The sequence below is a fragment of the Elephantulus edwardii genome, unplaced genomic scaffold (genome assembly GCF_000299155.1).
Source record: "Elephantulus edwardii isolate Elephantulus edwardi_28Jun2011 unplaced genomic scaffold, EleEdw1.0 scaffold00029, whole genome shotgun sequence".
Classification (NCBI taxonomy): Eukaryota; Metazoa; Chordata; class Mammalia; order Macroscelidea; family Macroscelididae; genus Elephantulus; species Elephantulus edwardii.
Genome location: NW_006399779.1, coordinates 19,810,698 through 19,831,136, shown reverse-complemented (window position 1 = coordinate 19,831,136; position 20,439 = coordinate 19,810,698). Strand labels below are relative to the sequence as shown.

General features: G+C 43.4%; 1 protein-coding gene across 1 annotated transcript in view; it reads left to right on the top strand.

The window, feature by feature from the left end:
• Positions 1-5,400: 5,400 nt before the first annotated feature.
• LRRC4C (leucine rich repeat containing 4C) overlaps positions 5,401-20,439 on the top strand; it is a 256,463-nt gene continuing 241,424 nt past the window's right edge. The window contains exon 1 of the mRNA XM_006883767.1: positions 5,401-6,169. The gene's annotated coding sequence lies outside the window, so the exon portion shown is untranslated. The remainder of the gene's footprint in view (positions 6,170-20,439) is intronic.

Here is a 20,439-nt window from a genome sequence, read left to right as displayed (position 1 = left end):
TGGGATTCGCTGTGACAAACAATAGCACACATATATGTGACAATCTTAATCTTCCGTAATTACTAGAATCTAGAAGTTTTAGCAAAACCTGAAGGACTGGATTTATGTAAAGTAGGATTCAAAACTTGCATATATCATTTACGTGGCATGTAAACTCAAGCTTCACTTTGTCCATCTCAAAGTTGGAAGACGATCTCTTTCAGGACTTTGCAGGATGTGATACAATTGAAAAGTCTACTGAGGTCTTTTGGAGAGCTCTTGGTTAAAGAGCTGGTAGTTAAGAGTTGAGTTGCAAACCCAAAGGCAGGCAGTTGGAATTTGCTGGTGTCTTAGCAGGAGAAAGATGAGTAATGCCATTCAGTGCAACTCACAGCCTCTGAACACTTGGTAGAGGGTCAGCTAAGAGTTGATTCGAACCCAGCGGCATGTAACAACAACGATGGAAGATCATGGGTGGTACAGAGGGTCAAGCATTACCTTGAGTTTAAGAGAGAACAGTCACTGAAAACCATGTAAAGTACTGTTCTGCTCTGAAGCATAGAGGGTCTCCATGAGTTGTAACTGACACAAGGTCAGTTGGAAATGGCAGGGGAGGTATGAGCAAAAGACCTTGGCAGGTAGCTCCTCAAATCCCACAGGTGAGTTTAATTCTAAAAATGACAAACTCAAGGTCATACATTATCAATGAGCAGCTGATGAGGGAAAAGAAATTGAAGCTGCCGAATGACAAGATAAGTAAGAAGAGTCTTATATTTTCTTCTAACTAAGTAACCCTGATCCTTCCCTGCTGCTTTGTTTGCCAGATTAATTCATTCTGAAAAGCTTTAAAGATGTCTGGTATATAGCTAATAATCAGCTTTGAAAAACAAATCATTAGCCTCTTTCTCTTGCTGTCAAAGTCCCTAAAAAGATCCCTACCCCCACCCCCACCCCATTTTAAATGACTTCTAGCTCACTTCGGAACCAAAGCATAAGATGCCTTTGAAGCTACAGAGAGCAGCAAGTGTATGTATTTGTCAATGGTTTATTAGTTGATAAACTGTAATTGGCATATCACACTAAGAGCCTCAAAAGGGAAATTAAAGTTGTAGCTAAACTTCCAGTAGTAGCTCAAATTAAAATAAATACATCAGACATTTAAAAATAGAAACGTCATTATCCCTCAACAAACTCACATGTTGATGCAATTTAAAACAACATTATAGCTCTCCCAAATGAAGCAAGGATTAGAATAAGCCAGAGTCCATGTGTAAAAAAGCAGCTCTGTGGACAAGCTCTGGTGGCCTGGTGGCAAGAAGCTGCAGTGCAATCCCAGAGGTAAGCGGTTTGAATCCACCAGATGATCTGCTGGAGAATGAGGTATAATCTCCTCCTGTACCAGTCAGATCCAATTTGATGGTACACACACAAAAAAAGAATAAAAATGATTTAAAAAGCAGCTCTGTGAGTTGCCATCCAGTTGGCCTCAACTAATGATGACATCATGGGTACCCCTTGTACGTGCTGAGAGTAGAGATGCATGTGACAGCATGGCTTTAGTATGCAGAGAAATACTGGCTGCTTTAAAACAACAGCAAAAAGATACATCAAATGAGTTTCTATACATGATAAATGAAGCAAGAAAAAAAATATTAGGTGTGTGAACTTAGATATGTTCAATGTTTCTTTAGTAAAATTCTTCTCCAACGACATTTGTTATGACTTAATATTCTTTGGAGTGGCATCCACTTCCTAAATAGCATGTCTCTGGAAATTCTATGAAGTTTGATAGATACCGATAGTTGTAGAGGAGCTTCAAGCCTTTTGTTCATAGGGTCTCTACGAGTCGTGCTTGACTCGAAGGCAATCAACAACAACAATGTTCTTTGTAAAGCTTCTTCCAAACCAAATATATATTTTGATGTTTAAAAAAAATACAAAGATCATCGATTAGCAAGCTTGAAATAAGTGTTTGTGTGTGTGTGTGTGTGTGTGTGTGCGCGCGCGTGCGCGCGTACACACACACACACACACACACACACAATTACCAATCCAGATTTGTCTGTTTACTATCTCAGGGTCATATGCCTGGATGACACAAAATGAATAATCATAGCTTATAGAACAAGCTTTACCATCAGCCTAAAGTAGGAAAATCAAAACCATCCAGGAATGTAGTACTCGGATCATTTTGTGAGCCCTTCCTTCTTTTTCAAGAGACCCGGTGGAGTTGAAATGTGCCACCCGTTCCCCTAATACAAATTGATGGAGAAGCCCACATCCAGGAGGGAGGAATGTTGAAATTGAGTTGTCAAGCTGTCCTGGATGTCTTGTACAAACGGAACAGGCCAATTTACTGCAACACTGCGTAGACTGAAGGCCCCTATCTCCCCTTTCCAGTTGCTTTCTCCTGGTAAGATTATCCCGCCCCACCACAGGCTCCCTCCCCAGCAGCTCTGTGGCTGCTTCTATTTCCCTCTGATAGCCTGTCCCAGGTAACAGTCTTGTGCTAATCCTTACCTGAGGAACCCAGGGGCCCAGTGGTTGCAGCTCTCAGGGGCTGAAGCCACTCTCTGCTCACAGGTGAAAAACGTGGCAGTCTGATTCCAAAAGGATTGATGTCCAGGAAACACCTTCCTACCATGACCTATAGAGGGTTCCTATGATTTGGAATAGACTGGGGGTGGGAGGTGGGGTGGTGGTGGTCTGTTTTCACCCCTGTGTTGGAATCATCATGCTCAACTAGGAAGAGGAGATGTTTTATCCAGAAAAGTGAAAGCAGCCGTTCTGAGTGTTTTATGATGTTTTTTTGAACAGTACTAAATTATCTCTGGGCTTCAAAGAGGTTATTCCCAGTTTAATCATAGCAAATGAAGGAAAACTGGAAATAGCTCACCTTGCTAAAATGTGGGAGCAAAAATGACAATTGATACAGAAAAAGTTGCAGGTCAACCGCTGAGGAAACTTTAATCTCCCTCTTCCTAAACAATGGCAGGGTATGCACTGTCTAAGAACAAAATCTGGTGCCCCTTCAGGGGAACGACAGTGTCCCACTCAAAAAATGTCAGCTTCTCTTCCTGATCTGGGCCACAATCCAATACCCCAACTTACCCTTCTGACCGGGTTCACTACCCTGGTCTCCCATTCCAGTCCTTTAATCCACAATTTTTTAAAAATTCTGGTTATTGCTCCAGTTCACCCACATTTTATTTTTTAAAAGACTCAGCTCTGTTCCTGTTTTGCTTCACTGGCCATGACTGTACCATTCACCAGGCTCTGGTGGCACAGTGCAGAACACACCGGCTGCCAAGGCTGAAGCCTGGGAGGAAGCTGGCCAGTCCCATCCCATCCCATTACTGTTTCCAGCCTCTGCAATCCTCATAGCTGGTTTTTAGGGGTTACCACCAACTTGATGGCAGTGAGTTGAGTTGAGACAAAGAATTTTGAAATTATGTGCCCATGGAGTCGGAAATGACTCAGAGCTGCCCTCCAATAGGCTTTCAGAGGCTTTAAAACACATGGTAAGGAGACTGCCCATCTTTCTCACTCGAATCACTTGTCTTTGGGTTGATAGCAATTCCTTACTCATTAAGTCACCTGAACTCCCTAAATAAGCTATGCCAACCCACCAGGCACGTGCGGGACAAAAACAGGCTTTCTCCTCCCATAAAATTTTACAGCCTTGGAAATCCGGTGAGGCTGAACCCTGGCAGGGATTGTGTTTAGGTTTGGCTTAATACCAGTTTAAACCGGTTTGAAACCCTTACTGACACCAATGGCTTCCCTTTTGTAGCTCAAACTCTTGGATTCAGGATGAAAAGAAGGCAGGCCTGGGGGGGGGGAGGGGGTTGATTTTTGACAACTTCTCCCACACAGTCCCTGAGTTTCTTGGCCTATTAACCTGCTAAGGTGGGGGCTGCTGCGAGCCGCCGCCGTTCCCGCTCTGCCCTCCAGGTGGCAGCTGTGCCACGCGCTAGAGGCTGCAAACCCCTTTTCCCCGACTTGAAGTGTTAATGCAATTGACCAATCAGTGCTAAGATGATGGGAGGTAATTGGGTAATTGTATTTTACTGATCACAAGCAGAGAAAAGGGAAAGGAAAAGGGGTAAGGCAGAGGGGCCGGGAGGGAAGGGGACTGCAGTCCGAAAACAGCTTTGGGGACTCTGGGATCCTGAATGTCCGGACGTGGCAGGAGCCGGTTCAAAGGCTAGACTGAAGGTGGCTTGGCCGCCGGCACCCGGAGCGCCTCTGTTTATCCGGGAGGGGAAAAGGGAGAGGAGCGGGCAGGGGAGGACGAGAGTTCAAGCCCAAGTGGATGGCAGGGGCCCGGGGTCGCCGCCGCGCTGGGAGCCGCGAGCCGGGGCGATGACGCGAAGGACGGAGCGGAGCAGCTGCGCCCCCGGGACCCGCCGGGCCGCCGAGCACCGTCCCCGGCGTCTGCGAGGGCTGTGCGCCCGGGAACCAACTTGTGGCTCGGAGATGCACCGGGCGCTGCTGGAGACGAGATCAAAGCTGCAGCTTGACTCCGGGAGGAGGAGCGGAGCCAGCGATTAGGGGACCTTCCCCGCGCCCTGCCTCTGTATTCCACCCCCCTTCTTGTTTTTTTTTTGGGGGGTTGGTTCCCCCCCGCCCCCCATTGCATTCCTATTATCCGTTTCACTTGCCGGACAGCCCCTCTGTCCCCTCTCTCCCTCCCTTCCCCGTCTGAAATAAAAGCCCCGTCTGAAGTTCTCTTGGCCGCGTCGCCCCCGGATCGGCTGCCGCCCGCGGATGGAGGAGAAGGGGACCCCGGGGCTGGCGGGGACCGCCGGCGAGGGGCGGCGTCACGCGTCTCCCCCGTGATCCGGGCCCCGAGCGCCCAGTTCGGCGGCACCTGGAGGATCTGGAGCGGGGGCCCGGGGTGGGGGCGGGGACCGAGGACGAGAAAGCCACCCCGAGCCTTAAAAAAAAGAAAAAGAAGAGGAAGAAGAAGAAGAAGAAAAAAAAGTAGCGAGTGGGGGGGAGGCCCAGGGCCGCTTCTTGACAGCTGCCAGAGCCTTGAAATTTTCCTCCACCACCTCCGCCCCCGCCCCGCGCACTCCGTTTACCGTGAGATTATGAAATAGCAGAGGCGGCGGAGGGAAGGCGCCGGAATCCAGCCGCGAGTGCGCCGGGGAGACGGCACGGTGGCCGGCCGGGGGCTGGAACCCAAAGCCCAATTGCGCACTGGGTTGTGATTAGAAATCTAATCAGATCTCTCTCGGAGCTGGGGCCGGCCGGAAGGGTGGCGCGTGGGGGGGAGTTGACCCCCAAATTCTTCCACGCTGGGGGGGCTGGGGAGAGTGGAACCACCGACGATGTGAACGGAGACTCTCCCACCCTCCGCCTCCCTATTTTTTTCTTTTTTTTTTCTTTTTAAATTTTTGTGTGTGGTTTTTTGGATTTTTTTTTGGGTAGCGGTGGCGGTTGGGTGCCTTTGCAAAAATGAAGGATGCGGGACGCAGCCCTGTCTCAGAAGCGAACGCAGTGGAGAAACTGAAGGTGCAAGAGAGAGGGAAGAAGGACGCTTTTCCTTGTGGGACTTGGAGCTTGCCACCAATGTGTAGACGTGCACACAGGGCGCACTGAAAAAAATGAAATAAACCCGAGTCAGATCCGCGGGGGTTGGTGTGTCCTGACATAAATAAATCACAATAAAACAGCTGCCCCCCTCCCCCCCTCAACAAAAAACAAAAAAGGATAATCGGAAATGGAGAACCGAGGATTCAAGAAGAAAAAGTGTGTTCTTTTTTGCCAATAAAGGGGAAAGTAAGCCAAGGAGATTGTTGTTTTTTTTAAAAAAAAATGAAAAATTTGAGGATTATTATTATTTTTAAACTGAACTAAAGACCTGCTGTGGTGGTATTTTCTGTTTGAATTTCCCACAAGACGAGAGGAAATTAATAATACATCTGGAAAGAAATTTCGGAGAAGAAAAGTTGACCGCGGCAGCAAGCAGCATTGATTGGGGCAGAGGAACCAGCAGCGCTCTGTTGGATTGTTCCTGTGTTGACTAAAATTGACGGATAATTGCAGTTGGATTTTTCTTCATCAGTCCTTTTTTTCTCTTCTTTTCCCTTTTTCCTCTGTTTTGGTGTCAAGATCATGCGCTTTTCTCTCATTCTTAGCCACCTGGATTCTCATCTGGACGTGCTCTGCTCAGTGGAATACAGTGAGTGATCCTTCTTTTCCTATTTATTGGTGATGAAGATGTCCATTAATTGGGCCTTCTTGGTCTTTGTATCCCCTCACCCTCTTTTCGTGTGCTTAAGGACCTGGCAGTGGGGCCCAATCATCTGGGGGAGAGTGGCCCACACATTTTCTCCATCAAGCTGTGATCCCGGAGAAGCCCATTAGCTTATAACGTTACCAGTAGTCAGCATCCCGGCAAACCAAACGTCTTTGCAAATGTTCACCAGGAAAGGGGGGGGATTACAATCTCCCCAAGAAAGCTGCTGCAGTGTGGGGTGCCATGCTGTGTGATTGACACTCCAGAATGCCTTTAAGTTGCAAGGCTGTCCTGGAGTTAGATGCACAAATTGTTTAGCCATTGGAAATCGAAGGGACCCAATTTAAGTTTCATTAGCCAACCTGACATTGCAGATCAACAGAATGTATGAACAGGAAAATATGACACCAAACCACTGAGCAGATCAAGGCTGGTTCTGGCTGGTGGGTGGCTGGTGGGAGGGAGAGGAGGAGGAGGGAGGAAGCTGGGTAACAGAGGTGGCTGCACTTTCTACCATCTCTTGCATACAGGGAGTCCGACTTAAAGTAGATTGCCTAGCTTTTCCTGCTCACCATTACTAAGAAAGGGGGGGCGCAGGGAAGGATGGCTCACTTCTACCCCACCTCCCTCCCCAAAATAAGCCCATCTAAACTAGCTGCTTCTTTGGACAATAGACTATTGTGGGTTGTTGATGGTTGGTGTCATTGACCTGGGTTTTGCCAGTAACCTCACTCTCACCAGGGCATGGCTGAGAAAGGCAGATATTTATAGTGTCTTGTGATAAGTTAGGAAAAGAAGCTGAGGAAAAGATCTGTGGTTTGAGCTCCAGTGATTGTATCTGGTTTCTTGGAGGGGAAGAGGTCCATGCTAAGAGGTGGTTAACATAGTTGAAGAGCCAGAGGGCTGAAAGGATCCCTTCTGCGCCCATCTCCTCTCTCCCTCCGAGCTGGCCTTTTCTACAGAACTCTTCTTCCTCTTCCTCTGTGCTTCCCTGGAGCCTTCTATCTGAATCATAGACCCATAAAACTTTAGAGTCAAAAGACTCCTCGGAGATTGCACGCCAATAAAGAGGAAACTGAGGCCTAGTGAAGCCATAACTCTTTGGTTAATGACCCAACACAACACTGCAGGTGACTCACAAAGGCAAGAGCAACAACAGGAGGTTCTGGGGCAAAACTGGAGAGGAGTTAACTGCACCCTCTGTGGCTGCTGTGGTCCCTGAGATTCTGCTTTTGTCCGGATGGGTCAGGGGCACAGAGCCAAGGCCTGAGAGCCGGAATGAACTCGTTCAGTCCAGTCTTCATGGGTCTCCTAGCTCAAGCATTTCTTCCTTTGCAGTTTTCTATTTAATTCCCTCTTTAAAAATTGTAATAGCAGGGTAGAGATCCTGAATATAATACGATGAAAATAAGATAGATTGCTATCCTTCCCAAAAGAAGTAGAAGAAATTCATCTCCTGGCTTTCTTCCTAGCATGTTGGGGACATTTAATCTTGTGAATGGTGGTCCCTAGGGTGTCATTAAGGGAAGATTTATATTAGCGAGGTGATTGTAGAAGCCAGAAAGACCTAGCTTCAAAGCCTATGGGTCTATTCTTTCATTCATATATATCATCTAATCTTCCCCTTTCATAACTCCTTAACTAAAGTAGCCTACAGATGAGCACTTCTGTAATTCCCCCCCCCCACTTTTGCTTCTCAGCTCAGGGATCTTGTTGAGACACAGGCCAGGCAACACATTTACCAATGTATTGAAAAGAATTTTAAAATCCCTCCCTCCCCTCCTCAGCTCACAGAAGTCTTTTTGCTTGTGTTATCATTATTCTCTGTAGGTTTTGTTTGTTTTGTTTTGCATGGCCCCAGTTAAGTCACAGTGGTGGTAGGAGGTGGACTCAAGTCCTGAGGAGCTTCTGCTCAGCCTCAGTTTACCAGGACTGATGCCATAAGTCGGGGAGGGGGGTTGGGGGTACACATTGAAACTTGTTAACTGCATAATTCAGCTCTGGACTGCACTGCACGTGGGAAACTCAGGCTTGCAATCACTTTGGCTCTGCCAATCAGGAGAGCTTTTCTGCCTTTCTGTTTTATTCCCCCATCAAGATTTCTTCACTGCTATTTCAGTTAGACCTGTAAGTGCAATATTCCCCTTCCCGCACAGCAATAACTTTCTCTTACCCTCTGTATTTGATACTCACATGCAAACTTAGAGAGGACCTGCTTAACCTGTCGGGTAGAAATGTGCCTTTCTACTTGTTTCTTTTTGTTTATATATCGTCAGCTCCGAAGACGATGGGGCATCTAAGGATGTCATCATTTTTTCATGCTGGTGAATCTCATCACCATCACACTAGGTAGGGACTCACAGCTTCTTCAGTTCCTCAGTCAGAATTGTCCTGGCATGTGGGGCACATTGTCATGGACTCAGGAAAAGTGTACCCCATGGTAGACCCAGAAACAGACCTCTCAAGTTTACTGTAGGGCAGAAGTTGGTGACTTTGTGGAATGCAGTTGTCCCGAGAGAAGGCTCTGTGAGGAGATAGTGAGATACTAGGCTTCTCCAACCCCCATAGGCACAGAAAGCTGGTGGGGTTGGAAGTTTGAAGGTCTCTTTGAATGAGTTCCTCCTCTGGTATGGCTGCCACATTTGGGCCATTACATTTCATTTCCCTGCTCTAGATTTTTTTTTTTTTTTTATCTCTATGATGGATGTGATAATACCTAATTCTGTTGGGCTGTTTGGGGAATTATAAATAATGCCATGCAAATCCCTTGGCATAATAGGCCCTCTGAGGATGGCTGTTTGTTGTGGTTATTCCTGGATTAATTTGGATTAACTCCCTGAGAATGGGTACCCATGGCCAAGCACAGTTTTAGAAGCCTCACTGTGCACTGGGGATGGTGCAAATGATGTTATTGTAGTTGCCAGCTGCTTGTTTTGAGGTCCTGTCAGAATCTGATTGGCTACAATAGATTATTTAGACATGAAATGCTGCCGCAGGCCTGAAACCGTAAATCAAGGGCCTTTTTTCACCTCCTGCAAGTATAAAAAGGTAAATCCCAAGAAACCTAACTCTTTGATGTGAGTGTAGAGGGTAAGCAGAATGCTCTTACTGTGTTTTGTGTCTACTCCGGATCTAAGTAAACATAAAACAGTTCTTGAATTTTAAAGGCTTATTTAGTCTGGACTAAACGCTATGGAGTCTGGACCGAACCTGCCTAAAAGAAAGGCACACTTTCAGCCAGTTACATAATTTCATTTAGATCGTGCAAAATTCTGCCACTAAGTTCACAATTCTCCGTGCAGGTGAAGCATTCTGCTTCACTTGGTCCTAGGGTAGCGTTTCAGTGGAGTGTGTGAAACCAAGAAAATGTAGTCTGGATGTGTATGCCTTGTGGTTGCCGTGTGCAAGTCACTTTTCAGCATCAGCTGGCCAGTGGTTTCCTGAGGGAGCCAACATACTCATTGCTCGTTTTGTTTTCTGCAGAGGCCTCCCTGTCCTGTCAGTTTCATCAGTCTACTTCCGGGGACTGATTTCCCTTTTAAGGAGAAAGAACTACTGTTGTAATAATTGTTCTTATTCTTGGTATCCTATCGCTACCTGATTATAGTCCTGTGGTAGGCTGGCAGGTGGTTCAGTTTTTACTCTTTTTTTTTTTTCCAGATAGGAAAACGGTTTCAAACAGGCATTACTTTGGGGAAATCCCTAAAGTTGACTGTTTACAGCTAATTTCAAGAAAGAAAAATCATTGTTGGATTTCTGGCCTCATAACTGCTTAAAATATGCTCTCTCTCTCTGCTGCTTCTAGATGATGAGAACGTTGGTTAAAACTTGGCCCTGGGCATTGTGAATAAATGCAATAGTAAGTTTTCTACCTGGGCACTTCAGTCTCTCCGGGTCATTTGCTTATTGGTAAAATGCAGCAGTAGCAAGCACGTGGAGCTCTCTGGCGCGTAGCGCACAGCAGGAGCTCAGTAAATGCACATTTAAATCGGGCATCCCTGATTTTGTGTTCGTGTTCTGGAATGCAGTTTGCAAACAGAACGAAACAAAATTTCCTCATTTGAGGAAAGTCGCTAATCTAAGTTCACATTGCTATAAGATAAAGAAGAAAGCATAGGATTAAGATGAGAGTAGTATAGACCTATATACAACCATTTTCAGTACAATTCTAAATTTACAATTTAGGGTAACAGTTCTCCCAGAGTGGATTCTTTGGTAGCTAAACGTCATCTTCTCTTTGATACAAAGTAGAGAGTCCCCACTTGCACCCTAGCCAATCTCATTCCCTCAGGAATTGACATATCCTTTATGAGTGGTACAAAATATACATGGTGATCATGTAAAGTGTTGTCATGTAAGGTGTTTTGTAAGGTAATCATAAAAAAATAATAGACTGGTTGGTAAATGGTGTCTTAGAAGAGTCTCTAAGGAAATCAAGAGCCTGTTGCATTATTCTTTTCTTCCAAAATGATTTCTCTGTAAAAATGTGAATTTGCTGTTTTTTGGACCTGCCTTTGGTGGAGATAGTGTGTTTATAATGTTGTATGAGGACAAGGAGTGGTTTTAGTTCTTTCTCTGGTGTGTCCTCTGTACCACAGAAGAGAACCTGACAAAGAATACATATCGAATGATTGGTTGAACTTCACTTAAGAGGCACATCTCCAAGGGACGCTAATTAATATCTTTCTTGTGTCTATGCACATGCATGTGTAGACTTGTGTGGACACATACCTACATCCAAATTCCTGACCTTTCAGGAATCTGTAGAGCTCAAAGAAATAAAAATTGTATTTACAAATAAGATTTGCTTTGTGTGCGTATTTGTGTGACATATACATGGTATATTAATTTTATATATGCAATATATAAATATATGTTACATAATATCTATGTACACACATTCAAGCAAACAATACTGATAAGTGCAGGTTTTTAAAATGATACCTATTTACATGTTTATATCTATTTGTATATATGTATATTATCTCTATACACATATCTATCTGTGTGTGCACATATCTAACTCTGTGTGTATGTGTGTGTGTGTATATAAATAAATATGTATGTAAAATGAAGTATCACTGAGTGGCTTCCTTAAGGTAGAAATAGCAACGACCTACAAGTTAGGTGATGCGGTACATGTGTGTGGGGTTTTCCCATTTTTTTATTCTTATTGTCATTGATGGACTGTGACATTTTGTACAAGTCACCTCAGCTCTCTAGGTCTCACATTTCCCTGTTAAGTAAAGATTCAAACTGTGATTCCTTTAAGTACTAGGATTTTAGGATTCCAAGTGCCTGACTACCTTGGAATCCAGGATTCCTAGGAATTTAAAAACACATTTCCCCCCATTTCAGTCTAGAGAGGAGCTGTATACTATTTTAGCGGGAAACAGGAGTCAGTTTTAGAATATCATGAGGTAAAAGAGTGGAGGAAGTTTCTGGCAGGTTTATAGGGTAAAGAATATGATTTTGAGAGCAGAGGTACATTGGATCCCGGCCTGGTTTCATTACCAGTTTTTATCTGATTGGTACTTTTTGGGCCAACGAAGCCTCCATTTACTGACCTATATGACTTATCAAGTTTTTGAAAATTATTTTGGGAATATTAATTAATATATCCGTTTGGCACATGATCCGTACTCAATAAATGTTAGCTGATTTTTTTTAAGTTTTTGAAGTCTTTAGTTATTTTATGCTGAAATGGATTCATTCATGAGGTTTTACTTTGCATTCACTGAGTTAAGATCTATTATTTTGTATAATGTTTTCCAGTGTCAATCAGATTCCAGTGAACTCTTAAAATAATGAAAATCTTGAGTAAGGTTAATATACTTTCATTTCAACTTTGGCAGGGTCTGATGGCAGCTTTTTTTTATATTTAAGAAAGCTTTCAACACTTAGGTATGAATATAGTCCCAATATTAACTACCATTTATTGAGCATTTGATATGCACTTAACCTCTGTAGGTTGAAAACACAACAATTTCTTTTTCTCCTCACTTCTCACAAACAGAATTGAAACATGAAACAGCAAAGTGATTTATCTAAGGTTGCAGAGCAACTGAATAGTAGAGCTGAAAGCTGAAGCTACGTGTCTGTCTAGCTTTCAAGTCCAAGGTGAGAATCAGTTCCCCTCATACCTTCCTTATAAACATGGATGTGAACTTGTTGACGTGGTTGCAAGTAAATATAAGGTATAAATCATTATCATCTAGCCTGACACTCAATTTGAGTATTTAATGGGGGTTGATTAACAGTAAAATCCAATTTGTTGGCTGGGAGTTAGAACCAGCTCCCACTTAATCCTCCAGTGGGTTTTCAGCAGGCTGTAAATTACACAGGAGAAGAATGCCTATCTTTTCCCCTTGAAGCCTATGGTGAACTTGAATCACTAGAGAGATGCAGCACAATTCCCTAGTTCTACGCCTCAGAGCTCTCTTGGGCAAAGGCTTAGATTCTGGTTATGTGTCGTCAAGTCAGCTTCAGCTATCCCGAGCCAGATTCACTGTCTCCGATACACTTAGACCCAATGTCCTAGTTCCTGTGTCAATCCATCCTGTCCCAGGTCTTCCTGTCCTGCACTGTCCCCTCCTGGCAGCATCTGCAATTTTTCTCCTTCCAATGTCCTGGAAAGAAAGTTCTCCAACTGCTGAGACAAAATATCCCTTATATATTATTGTTGAGCCTCAATACAATCTGAGTGAGAGGTTAAAAAACATCGAAGGAAGATTAAGAAAGGTATCTTAATTCACTTGACATAAATAATGGCTAGAAATGATTGCCCTTGCGTCAACTCTAACTCACAGTGTCCGTCCATTGGGTTTCTGAGGTGGTAAATTTTTAGAGGAGGTTGCCCATATTTCTCTTGCAGAGTAGCTGGAGGAATCCAGCCACTAGCCTTATGTTTGGCAGTCCAACATGTAAGCACATATATCACAAGAGTTCCTTGTGGTGGTCGTGTACCACTGAGTCAGAACCGACTCATAGATGTCCCTCCGGCAAATTTTCAGAGGCAGTTAATCACACGGGAGAAGATTGCCCATCCTTTTCTCATGTAGCAGCTCATGGATTCGAACCACGTGCTTTTGAGATTACAGTGCGCTTCTTACCACTAGGCCACCAGAGCACCCCCAAGAGCTCCTTCATAGGTAGAAAAACTTTACACATGCTGGGAGATCACTTGAACATTTAGAATGTCAGAAATAAAGCCAACACTGTTAATAAACTTAATACTCTGATACCTTACAGATCTAATGAATTTTTAATTGTAGACATCTAGAAACTGATTGCAAGAAGTCCTCAGGGGTGGGAGATTAAGTGTTGGGGTGTTAAAGTAAAGGTTAGCTGTTTGAACCCACCAGCTGCACTGCATGAGAAAGATGAGACAGTCTCTTCCTAAGATTTGCAGTCTCAGAGACCTGAGGCACAGGGTTGCTCTGGGTTCGAATCCACTGGATGGCGGTGGATGTGGAGAGTCTCATTATAGTCCTTGGTGTCATTCATTGATAGACTCAGGCTTTCTTAAACTTCCAAGAGTTTGAGGTTATTGTTGTCGTCGTCGTTCAGTTCCATCAAGTTGAGTATGACTCATGGAGACTGCACGAATGGCAGATCCGAACCCTCACTGACCTGTGCCGTCCTCACGATCTCCCGCTCACTTGCTGTTGTCTCTGTGTCAGTCCCCCTGGTTGAGAGTATTCCTTTCCTTTACTCTTCAACCTTTCCAAGTGTGATGTCCTTCTGCAAGGAAGAGCCTCTTCCAGCAACATCTCCAAAGCACACAAGACAAAGCTTTACCATCTTTGCCTCCAAGGAGCACTCCAGCTACACCTTCTCCAAGACACTTCTCTGTGTTCTTTCGGCAGCCCATGCAATAGTCAGTTCATGTATCCAACACCACAACTCAAAGGCATCAATTCTTCTGTTATCCTTATTTGCTGTCTATCTCTCAGATGCATAGCAAATGATTGAAGAGACCGTGGCCTGAATCAGATGCACCTAGTCCTCAAAGTGGCATCATTCTTCCTGAGTAGTGTAGAGACGTCCCAGACTGCAGACTTTCCCAATGCAGTAAGTACATCTTCTGACCTTCTGACTGTTGGTACCAAGCGTGTTGATTGTGGATCCAAGTAAGATGAAGTAGTTAACAGTGTCAGTCTTTTCTCCATCTATCATGATGTTGCCTATTGGTCCAGACTAAGAAGCAAGGTTGACCATCCACTTCTTAACTATCAGGCCTCTGAAGGAATCTAAAGTGCTACCCTGAAATCGCTTCCTTAATTGGTTTGACTCCTCTCCCTCCATCTCTTTTAATACTGTAGGCTTGCCCTTTGAGTCTCTTCTTAATTCTCAGTTTCCTTATATTCCTGAATGATGACAGCATGATCTCTGTGTGAGATGGAACTCAGAATCTAGACGCACTCACCTTTTGCCTAGAAAACCCCAGAATTTGTTCCCTTGGCCTTCCAGTGCCTGCTTGCTTACATGGAGTTCCTGCAGGCCTCGCAAATTAGTACATTCAACTGTAATTGATTATTTTCCCTCCAGGAATCTAAGTATTTTTCACTTTCACATGATATCAATATCTGTTTAACTTCTCTCTCAGCCAACAGCCACCACATGCCATCTCCTCATTATCTCTAATTCAGCTTCTTTGGTCCCCATTGCTCCTGCCTCAATCTAGATGCCGTCATTTCTAAGACACCCTTCTAACTAATCTTTCTGCTGATGCAATTTTCTTTCAGTGTAGTCCATTAGACATTTCTCCTTCAGAATTAGCATCCTAAGAAATAGAACTGATGTCTTCTTTTTACCTTCTAGAATAAATAAAAGTCATAGTCTTTCATTGGCCATTCTGTCTTTCTGGCTTAGCCCTGCTTTCTCTTGTCTTTCTGCCATACGGAATACTTTATCTCTCTGGACAGGTTCCAGATTAGCCTTGACTCAAAATGTGTTTGACTCAAAATAAAGAGCTGCTTTATTTCCCTGTGACATGCCCTTTATACTTCCAGTTCATGAGCATGTTACTGCCCTCCCTGGAGTTCTTACCCAGTTCACCAGAGTCCCCTGAACCTCCATCTTCTCTTTGCACCAATATTATTAGCAAATGAGCAAAGATTGTATTGTTAATTCGCCTATATGTTTTTTTCAATTATGCTACCATTGTTGTTTTTATGTGCTACCAAGCAAAAGGGTCATTATGAGTCGTCTACAACTTGACGGCACTTAACAACAACAGCAACAACATAGAGAGAGCTCTGTTGGCCTAGTGGATAGAAAGTTATGCTACCAAGCCAGAGGTGGTTGATTATAATCTGCAGCCCTCAGGCCTAATTTTAATTGTTTTTGGTCAAACATTCTTCTAAGTGTTATAGCACTGGTCTGTCCATTTGCTGTACAGAGGTAACTCGTGGTTGCTGTGATGCTAAACACTGTGACACTGATGTGTCAAATGTGAGAATGGTTACCCATGGTGGGCAGTGTTTGGTGGAGCTCCACAATTAAAACAAGCTTGGAGGTGGGAGCGGCATCCACTTCCAAAATAGCTTGCCTCTGGAAACCCTATGAACTTGGAGAAACAATGGAAGTTATACAAGTGCTCAAGTCTTTCATTCATTGGGTCTCTGTGAGTCATCTATGACTTGATGGCACTTAACAACAACTGCTATTGTTGTTCTTATGTGCCATCAAATCAGGACCAATTCATAGCTGACTTTCCACTGAGTTTTCAGAGACTATTAAAAATGTGGGAGAAGGTTGCCCATCTTTCTGCCTTTGAGCAGCTGGTGGATTTGTGCTTTTTTGGTTTTTCCCACTAGCCCACCAGAGGTCTCCAATACTACTGTTAAGGTTACTTTTAATAATGCTTCCTTAAGGGATATGTGTTTCAAAAATACTTTGCCTAATAAATATGTTGCAATTTGTTTCTCCACTTTTATTAGTAAACATTATTTTTAGCTGTCAATCATTATTTTTTAAAATGGATGAAATAGGTATTTTCATTATATGTCAAAAGTCAGTGTATCTTAAGTACCTTGTGCTTTTAATGGTTTTTACAAAAAATTATAATAGCTGCCTTGAAGAGTCCCACTTTTAAGGCAGTAGAGTAAGTATATTTTAGTGTCTGGGGTGGTGTGTGTGTAAGTTAGTTTGTTTGTTTTTTTAAAAATACTGATAATGTCTGCTTTTGAAGACCTTCATTCTTAAAATAGTTTGATCAATGTATTTTAGTGCTAGTTTTCTCACTTTAATTAATAGCTGCTAATTAATCATAAATATGCCGAACGTCCTTGAAGAAAGACCTCATGTTTGGAAGGATGGAGAGACAGCAAAGGGGAAGAAGACCCAGGATGAATTAGATTGACACAGTGACTGGGGTACTCAGAGTAGGTGTGTCAGAGACAGTGAGATTAGCACAGGATAGGACAAGGTTCAGATGTTTGTGCATGGGGATCGCTATGAGTCACAGATGACTTGACAGGAGGACATAACAATAGACTGTATATAAACACACTGAAAAGCTCAGAGAGATTTCAACAAGATCCCATTTTGCTGTTAAGAGCAGGTCACCTTGAGTCGCAGATGAATCAATGGCACATAACAAACACCAACAACAAAAATCTCAATGGCACATAACAAACACCAACAACAAAAATCTCAATGGCACATAACAAACACCAACAACAAAAATCTCAGTGGCACATAACAAACACCAACAATAAAAATCGTGATTATGATCAGAGGCTCTCATAGTTCAGTGGGTAGGGGGAGTTAGGCTGTCAACCCAAAGGCAGATGTTTCCGTTGCACCGACTCGCCATGGGAGAAAGATGAGAATTCTCCTTTTGTGCTGTTTACAGCCTCTGAATACTTGCAGGTGGATCACTTATGAATTGGTTCTGACTCAGTGGCAAGGAGTTTGAATTGAGAGACATTAATATAGGCATCTCGGCAATCTAGCGTATTATATGTCAGATGGCTAACCAAAAGTTTGTTAGTTTGAACCCGCCAGGCTGTCCACTGAAGAAATGCAGGCAGTCTCCTTCATTAAGATGTCCAGCCTCAGAAATCTGGTGGAAGATGTCTGCGAGTCACGATCAACTTGACAACTGTGGAGTCACGAATAGATGGTCCAAGACCAACCGACACTTTGGCCTCTTGTGGATATGATCCAACATAAGTCAAAGCTGATGTTTTGCAACATGCATCCCTCAGTGGCATTGGTTACAAAGACCATTGGTTACAAAGATCAAGGCACTGGAGTTGTGAGTTGCACAGACCATCATGTGAGATCTTGTTCATGACTGTTGGAGAGAGACTGATCTTTACATTTGATAATGCCTGAACGTGTACTCATGCAAGAGTAGACATGCCCCAAGATCTTATACCAGTAGTGTTTCAATTAGCAGCTCTGGTAAATTGCAATCCCCTTTCCCAAGATCCAGACGCCTGGTATTGAGGAAGCCAGAGATAAACCTTCTGAGGAGATGCTCATGCTTTCTGCTTCAAATAGAGCATCTTTCCTCTTTCTTCGAAAGAGCAGCAGAAGGCACTAGATTAGAGGAAAGAAAATGCTGATAATATTCCATTAATGATGGCCATTTTTAACAACTGATAATCTTTGAGTATAGAATTTTTTACTATATTGGACATGAGAGCTTCTTGGTTTTCTTTCAGTCCTTAATTTTAACTTATTTTTCTTTCAAGTTTTTCATGTTTTCTTTCTAGTGTAGAGTTGTAATAATGTCTACTAATACTATTTATACTGAATTAATACTGTAATAGTAATTAATAATAATAATAATAATAATAATAATAATAATAATTGTTTTTGTAGTTGTTAGCTGCCAATGAGTCAAACCCTCATGGGGACCTTTTGCTCTAGAATTGAACTGCTTCACTAGGTTTCCTCCCACTGTAATCTTTAGGAAACAAATTGCCAGGTCTTTTCTTTCTCAGAATCAATGAGCACCAGACTTTGAGTTAGCTGCTTATCATAAACTGCCTGTGTCCCCCATCCACCATCTTCCAATTGGTCAGGACCCCTTAGAAGCTGACCCTTAGGTTCCTAAGGCTGGAAAATGGTAGAAAACTATGTATTTTTCTCCCTTTTTGCACCTGGATTCAAACTGCTGACTTTTTCTTTACACACTGCACAACCAGGCCTCCTTTTGCGTTACTTAGGCTCCTTAAAATACCAGGATTAGGGAATGGTAGAGCATTTATGAGCACGTTTGACAGTGTTTTAAAAATCTAACTCTCTCTCCTTTTGGTCATACCAACTTCTTTTCAGCCCCTGCAATACACCATGTTGACTGCATCCCTTGTATTAAGCATTGGAAAGGTGTGCAAGGAAAGATTTATTTGGAAGCTCAAGTGATGAATTTGGACCCTGGTTCTTGCCAAACTACAAACTGCTGAGACATTGTTCTTTTGTGAGGAACCCATTTGTTTTATCTCATCAATTTTGACCGCGTCATAGTGCAGGCTGTGTCACTGGTAGGGAGCAGAACGAAGCCACGTGATAGCATCTCATTATTTGTTGCCAAGCTAGGTATCTGGATAAATAAGGGAGGGCAAGGAGATTGCATGGATTAAAAAAAATTACAAGTTAAGGTTTTTCTCTCACCATTCAGAATAGAGTTCTTTGATTATTAATTTATGTGTCATTGAAGATGTGGTGTCAGTTAATTGATATGAGCTGCTTCGATAGCTTCATTTTGTGAATTGTGCACGTCATTTGTTTTCTTATTTACGTTTTGCATCTCAGAAAGCTGACCCTAGGGAACTCCTTCTCACAATAGAGCATGCACGGTTCCGTTGAACTGGTATCTTGATCATCGTAATAGGACCTTTAATAGCCAAGTTGTGTCTTTGGAAGGGGAAAGATGCATAACATGTTAAAAAATATAAAGACAAGCCTCTCCTGAGTGGCTTAAAGTTGAAGCAGAGCCAGATTCAGAATGTGGGGTTTTGTAAAACTGTAGAAGAGAGAGTGAGTTCTCTGAAACCAGCAGTCTTATCTGGGCTGAGAGGATGCTAATAGCTTAGGTCACTGATCTCTAGAGACTGTCTCTTTGACAGCGAGCACAACATGTATGTGGGTGAATGACTTCAAATGCAGAATGCAGGGAGCATCCAAGGAATTCTCAATGCCACCAACTGAACAGGCAGCAAGTCAGAAACCATCCTAAAAGAGTTAACATCTCCACAGTGGTGTCTGGGAAGGCAAGAATGGAACTATGAAGCCTTTCTATGTATTGTTTGAACGTTGCCATGGCAATGGTTTCAAGCAGAAGTTACATGTTTTTCAGTTTCCCAAAGCAGCAACCCATCCCTCCAACCCTCCCTCCTTTCTCTCATCCTGCCTCCTGCTCCCCACTCATCCAGTTCTTCTGAGCCTCTCTCCACCCTTTCCTCACCATCTATCCCCTCCTCGTTTGGTACTTTCTTTTGTTCTCACTTTCCTCAGCCCTGTTTGCCAATGAGGACAGAAAAATAGCCAACTCCAGGTCAGTTTCAGGCAGCAAGTCTATCAGACATATAGCCTTCTATCCAGTTTTCTGTTTTTCTCTGTCTGTTTATGTATTAAAGACCTAATTAGACGGAAGCTGTAGATGGAAGCAGGGTTGGGGCTTTCCCTTGTGGTAGGACACGAACATATTATAGGGGTTGGTGTTGTGGTGATATGTTAATTGGATCGCTCCAGGCAAGTGCAAAGCAGCAGTCTCTGACAATTAGAAAGAACAATGACTTTACTATGAAGGAACACACTCCCTGGACCACTGGAAGGATTAGCATGCATTGCAGGTTTCTGGAAGGTTCCTGCAGATCCCAAGCAAGATCTTTGGGTAGAAATGCCTCCTGTCTCTTTAAAGCTCGCCTGCCTCTCCTTTGATTTTATCTTTTTTTTATTTTATTTTTTTTTAAATTTTACTGCCAAGGGAAGAGGAGTGAAGTGGACAGGGAGAGATCTGGTTTAGTGGACTGGTGAGGGACTTTGTTGCAGACCTGGGTCATAGGAGATACTGCAGGGATGCTAGGAAGAAATCTTTGCCTGCTTAGTGCACGTGGCCAGTGAATTGTGAAATGGGTCTCATTAGAGCCTTTCATATCCCGGCATGTGCCAAAGTGCTTTGCCGGCACAGCGCCATCACTTCAGGTCCAACCCTGCTGCTGCTGACTGCAGCCAAGAAGGGACAGAGGCTCTGT